Raw genomic sequence first — 6,843 nt, 5'->3', positions numbered from 1 at the left:
TTTTCTTTCTTTCTTTCTTTCTTTCTTTCTTTCTTTCTTTCTTTCTTTCTTTCTTTCTTTCTTTCTTTCTTTCTTTCTTTCTTTCTTTCTTCCTCTTGCTAACTGAAAGATTGGCCCAACTCATATTCAGTTGTCATAACTGTTATGTCTGTGGTATGCCAGTGACTTTTATGATTTTAAAAGCTAAACATTTCAGTCCACAGCACTTCTCCTTTCTTTAATTTTAAAAAAAATGCTTATTTATATGACTACACTGTTGCTGTCTTCAGACACACCAGAAGAGGGCATCAGATTCCATTACAGGTGGTTGTGAGCCACCATGTGGTTGCTGGGAATTGAACTCAGAACCTCTGGAAGAGCAGTCAGTGCTCTTAACCACTGAGCCATCTCTCCAGCATCCACAGCACTTCTTTAGCCCAGTCTCTTGCTAGTTTTTAGAATTTTTTTTCTAGAAAACTTTTATAACTCTGCTCCTATCATCCTTGAGGCACATTAAACAGAATTCATAAAGCATTTCAGCAAAGTTCTAGGCTAGAGTAGAGTAATATTTTTCTGATTTGCCCCACTTTGTGTGGTATTTTTGTTTTTGTTGTTATTATTATTACAACATGACTGCAAAGGCTCAGAGAATCCTCCAAATTCTTGTGCTTCATGAGACTAATGGAATATTTAACTTGTCTGGCTAGATTTGGCTTAGCAGGAGATTTTAAAATTTAAAAATCTGGATATTGCAAATATTTAAAAAATATTGTCAACAAGAGGCAAAAAGTTCACTTTCCAGGTCTTGTGGAACAAAGTGTGAAGGATAAAAGAAAGAAACCATGGGAACAGATAGGACAACCTGGGAGGAAGTTGTAACATTTAGGGTCTTCCCAGGAGCCTTTCTGAACAGTGAGCACTGCTAAGATGGAAATCTTTCCCAGAGATGCTCAAATGTTTCATGGGCTGGGGTCTTTACAAACAGATTTAACAGAGCATCCAAGATGCACACAGGAAGTAACCTGGTGGCACAGAGGTGGAGGCAGGTGGTTAGGTTGGATTTTCTCATGTCAAACTTCACTGGGACACAAAACTAGAACCAATGATTTCTTTGCCTCTGGCTTTAGGCACTCTGGTGTTGTTGTTGTTGCTGTTTCTTTTTTTGTTGTTGTTGTTGGTTTTTTTGTCTTTTCTGTTTGAAGAATGAGGACTGTGTGGGATGATGTCCTGAACTCCTCTGACCCTACTCCTCCCCTGTATAATGCCGCACTGTAAAACATAACCTTCCCTGCAGTGATGGGGTTTCCTTTTGTTATGTGGCAGGCTTTTCTCGTATAATCCCATAAAGCAGTATGCATCTATATGATATTGAGGCTTCTCATCTTATGTGCCAGGTAGACTCTTGAAACTATGAACAGAAAGAACAAAACCCGAATGAGACAGGGGTTTGGATGTTTTGAGGTGCTGATGAGCATAGGAAAGAGCCAAGCTTGGGCAGAAAAAGAAGTTTCTGTTGGTGATGAGGATAGGGAGTGTGCTGAGCAGAGCTGAATCGCAACAGGAGGAGGAGTGCCTGGTACGGACCAAGGGCAAGCATGGGTGTGCCAGGGCAGGGCAGGCATGGGTGTGCCAGGGCAAGTTCACCATTAGGGTCTGAAGGGGTCAAGGAAGCTTGGTATGAGAATGGACATTTAACTGCTAAACACGTATCCCTTTTTCCCTCTTCTTTATTTTTAAGGAGGATTTATTTTAGTGTGTGCCCTGTGTGAGGGTGGGGATGGGGTGGGGATGGGGTGGGGATGGGGGTCAGGGTGACTGTAGAAGCCATAAGAAGGCAGTGCTGGAGTTGCGGGCAGTTGTGAAGTGCAGGACCCAGTTACTAGGAACCTGCCTGTCTTCTGCAAGAGCAAAAACGCTTTCGGTCTGAACTATCTCGCCAGCCTTTCTTTTTTTTGTTTGTTTGTTTTTCGAGACAGGGTTTCTCTGTATAGCTCTGGCTGTCCTGGAACTCACTTGGTAGACCAGGCTGGCCTNGCCTGCCTCTGCCTCCCGAGTGCTGGGATTAAAGGCCTGCGCCACCAGGCCCGGCTCCTCGCCAGCCTTTCTTCAGATGCTGTGGAAATGCTTGTAACAGTAGAAATGACACTACGGGTTTGTATTTGTATTTCGTAATTCACTTGCTCTCGCCCATCTGGCAGAACATGGTGGTACTGCCCAGTGTAGAAGGCAGCAGGAATGAAGAGGAGGGAGAGCCCTAGATCAGCGACGGAGTCTCAGGATGCTCTTCGGCCCCCCTTCCCACTCTACCCAGCAAATTCCATGCACTGTGTTGCTGCTCTCAGGTTGCTATGGAAGGAAAACGAAAGTGTTTAATGAACTATGTTAGTATACCCGATAGAATAATCTGTGCCCACGCAATACCAATTGTCAAAAAAAAAGTCTGCCAAACTTGATGTGGGTCTTCAGTGTATCTTACCTTGTTTTCTGGGGAAAACCTCTTTTGAGGAATGTACCGTGGAGGGTTGCGAAGGTGTCTGAATTCCTTCCGGGAGTTTACCTTCAGTTTTCTAACTTGCAGCCTTGCCTTGCCGTGGGCTCTTGAAGGCCGGTGGGGCTCCACCTGCACGCCCCCACCATCTGCCTGCTCTTCTTGCAAGCACAGTGGACTGGATTTTGCATTAAATCTTTGCTATTGTTTGGCTTTGGGGCTTTTAAGACTGTATGTCATGGCCATCCCTGTTCAGACTTTGTGTCCTGTTTCTGTTAGAACAGGACCTTTAGAGCTGACCACATTGTTCCTCAGGAAGGGTCTTGGCAAATGAAAGATCATCCTTTCACAAGCTCCACAGTTCATTGGTTTAAAAATGGATGTTTTTGGTTTTTCCCTTGGTAACCTAATTTCAGTTACTATAGGAATTCTGTATGTGTCTGTGGAGGAGAACACACACACACACTTCTCCAGTTCCACTGAGCATCCCAAGCAAACATTAGTTCATGAGCACTCATGGTGCTTTCTTCATCCTCTGATTTCCACCGTCAGAGATGGACTGAGACCCTAGCTCTTCTCAGCCGTGTGAACAAGGGAACGATAGTTTATGTCTTTTCACCTCTTGCTCTCGTCTGCGAGTCTCAGAACAGCAGCACCTGCTCTTAGAGGTGAGTGTAATGTCAGATGTTAGCCTGTGTGTAAAGTGCTTCAGATTTTGTAGGTAAGAGGGATCGGGAGCTGTTGGAAATGAGACGGGCATGGGTCTCTCTCACTGACTTAGCAGGAGGTACCTTGCCAAAACATTCGTCCCTACAAGACATAATAAAGTGACTTAAAGTAATTCTTAGGGGTAACACAGCTGGTTATGCTATTGAAAATTGTATTCTCTCCTCCCAGGCTCTGTCTAATTTCTTCCCGAACGGTCTTGACTAGAGTGTTATCCCTGATGACGTTCACATCCAGTGATAGAGCAGGTGCCAATGGCAGATGTTGTTATGGAAATAAACATAAAAGACGGTATCTGGCTTACCAAGTAAGGACTAGAAATTTATATGTCCAGGTCAAAAGGAAATTAACCACTGTCCAAGTTCAGCAACGCCAAGAAAACAGTATCTGCTTAGGCAAAACGAACATCAAGGAATCCACATGGCTGGGCACCAGAGCTTGAGCTTTCAAACTAAAATGATGTACAACTGCTGGGTGATTCTAGAATTCATGTTGGACCATTAAAAAACTTATCTGGGAACATTAACTTCAGGTGGAAATGTTTAGAAAGAACCAAATATAAAAGACACTTGATAATAAGTTGGCCCTACTTTCTGTATTTTGGCAAATGCAACTGTGATTAGCATAAACACTGTGATACAGATAAACACAGACACGCAAGAAGGTCAGGAACAAGCCCTGGGTTTTGATTACAGAGCTGAGGCAGTTTAAATAACCACCCTATATCCCATGCATGCTTTGGCAACTATTACCTAGAAATTCTGTTAACTCGTATTCTAAATCAAAGTTATTAAATTAATATTTTATCAATCATCCCAAACAGTTTTAAGACTTTACAGAGATGGTTGTTATTTCAGATAAAAGCCAGTCATGGAGTTGCTGAGTTGTTGTTTGGGAAGCCCGTGTTTACTGGTTGTGGTGCGTGATGGGTTGTGAGTTTAACCTGAGCCCCTCTCCACCATCGGTTTGTCTTTCCTTTCCTTCTTTCTTTACCTTCCCTCATTGCTTTTTCTCCCTTTTCCTTCTATTTTAATTTTTTAAAGCCTTTGTTTCTTTCACATTTCCGAATTAAATTACATATGGCTGTTTAGCCTGTATATGTCTGTGTATCATATGTGTGCCTGCTGTCTGTGTAGAAGGGAGAATTGGACTCCCTGAAACTAGAGTTGCAGATAGTTCTGAGCCCCTGTGTGGGTGCTGGAAACAGAACCCTAGTCCTCTTACAAGGGTAGCATGTGCTGAGCCATCTCAGCAGCCCCACCTCCTTTCTTCTTTAAAGCCATCTTGAAGCTTAGGTTAGTTCACAAATAAGCTGTGCTAATGTATAGTAGATATGTTCCAAAGGGCCTTGGTTTCCACGATAAAGTAACATCATTTTGTTGTTGTTGTTTACCAGAGAAGTACAAAAGACTCTAAAATTGAGAAGTAATCACTGGGTCAATCAGAAAACGGTGTGCCAATATCAAGGAATACTGTTTCAGTTTGTATTGTTTACACTTATAGAGCTGCCACCCATGAAAGGGTCCATTTCATTGTAAGAGTACTTTTAAAAAAGGACATGAGCTGTGGATTTCAATATTCATTTGAAGGAGATATCATACCATGTTTATATATTTACAAAAATCTGTTTTAAAAAGCTTTCAATAGTTCCTGAAATATGACTGGGTTCATAAAGTGAATTTATGTTCCAATAACGAAGTCATTGGAATAAATAATGAAAATCTCATTGCTTATCTGTTTCTGGAGAACACTTTTTATACTGAGAATTTTAAATAAGGCCACATCTTAGTGATTTTCCATTGCTGTGCTAACACACTATGAGAAAGGCAACTTACATACGAGTTTATTTGAGACTCACAGTTCAGAAGGCTCACATCTGTCCTGGTTAGGAGCATGGACATGGGCAGGCAGACATGGTGCTACAGCAGGAGCTAAGAGTTACATCTCGATCCACAAGGTAGAGAGAACACACTGGGAATGGCATGGACTGTTGAAACCTCAGGTCCACCCTCATAACACACCTCTTTCAAGAAGCCCACACCTCTTAATCCTTCCCAAACAGTTCCACCAACTGGGACAGTGAGAATTTTGGTTTCCTTAAAAACATAAAAATGTTATGGGAATATGTTTTTGTTTTAATCCCAGGTGTGGATCTGCTTCAGATTGTCCACAGCAGCTGACTATGATTTGCCTTGTGCTCTGGCAGGGGTGTGATTTTGTGAATGTGTGACATTTGGAATTCTTGGGACTCTTGAGTGTGTACAAAAATGCTAGACTCGCAAGAGGGGCTGCAGCCACGGTTGCTCATGCCGTTGCTGCTTGGAGATATCCCAGTGACTGAGATTAAATTCACCCCAAGAAACTCAGTACCCCTAATCGGCAGGAAGTAATCTAAGGATATTGACTCCTTCTGTCCCCTCTAGACTTCTTTCTCTCCTACCTAGTGTTAGGATTGGAAGGGATAAGGGTAGAGAAGGGTGGTGGAACTAGGAACCCATAAAGTAGCCAGAAATCCAGCTACCAATTGGGGATCAAATATTCAAAATTATGAGCCTTTGGGGACAATTCTCATTCAAACAACCACAGACCACCTCCTGCACACTGAATTTCATGTCTTAGGCAACTTTTGTAGCATGACCTCAGGGTATTAGTGTTTTCTTCTGTGACTTCAGTTCCAGCCTTTGAGCTGGGTGTGTGGGTTTGCAGCATCTCAATTGCTCCTGTTCTATTGTACCAGAGGAGCAACATTAAAACATTCTTCATATAATGATGGGAATGTTCTCGCCATGTGGTGGGTGCATATTTTGCCTATGGCATTTTTACCTTATGGCTTTCTCCTTCTCCAGAGAATATCACCTACATTTTTATTTTGAAATCGATCATTCTCTCCAAGTTTGTTGCTCTCTTATCACTGCTAGTTACTGAGACAGAGAGCTCACCTTGGAAAAAGAAGCTAGGGAAAAATAAAACTCCCTCTCCTGTGCACTGTCCTCTCTAGGATTTCCTGTGATATTTTTTTTTACCCCTGGTGATGCTTCAAGTTTAAATCTTCTAATAAGTGTTTTTATGTCGACTCTCGGCTTTATTTCAATGATGTAGTTAGTTCCTGTGAAACCCACGTCATTTTCTCTATAGCTGATATCCTGGTGAACATGCAGTGCTGCCGCAGTAGTGAGCAGGGTATATGTCGTGTGGCTGACTACCATCTATGGTTCGCTCAGGCATCCTATCTTCTCTTTGCTGTGCCTTGGGTTCTAGGATCCCATCCTAGAAGACATGGTCACATGTATTCGTCTGGCGTCTGGGCTGCAACAATTTTTATTGCTTCTGATAACCTTCATCATCTGAATGATTACTGGCTGGGATTTTTTGAGAATTCACACCCGTGCTTATCCCGATAATAAAATGCCTTGCAAGATCTCAAGGTACATCGCCTTTCTATCTTGCTGTATCTGACAGGATCCGTGTGCCTGAGAACAGTTGATGCCAGTCTTGATCTTGGCTTGAGGTGTTTTTTTACTTCTCCCTGAAGATCAACCAAGCATTTTCTTGGAACTTTAAACTGTATAGACAGAGGCAAACAGGGAGCTAATGGGGGCTGCTCTTTCACTCTCTTTTTTTTTTTTTTTTCCGAGACAGGGTTTCTCTGT

The 6,843-nt window shown here is 42.5% G+C and overlaps 1 protein-coding gene across 3 annotated transcripts in view; it reads left to right on the top strand.

The window, feature by feature from the left end:
* Filip1 (filamin A interacting protein 1) overlaps positions 1-6,843 on the top strand; it is a 160,733-nt gene that overhangs the window by 60,337 nt on the left and 93,553 nt on the right. The window lies entirely within an intron of this gene.

The sequence above is a fragment of the Mus pahari genome, chromosome 10 (assembly GCF_900095145.1).
Source record: "Mus pahari chromosome 10, PAHARI_EIJ_v1.1, whole genome shotgun sequence".
Lineage (NCBI taxonomy): Eukaryota > Metazoa > Chordata > Mammalia > Rodentia > Muridae > Mus > Mus pahari.
The sequence above is the reverse complement of the archived record's forward strand: the minus strand, read 5'-3'. Positions and strand labels throughout refer to the sequence as shown.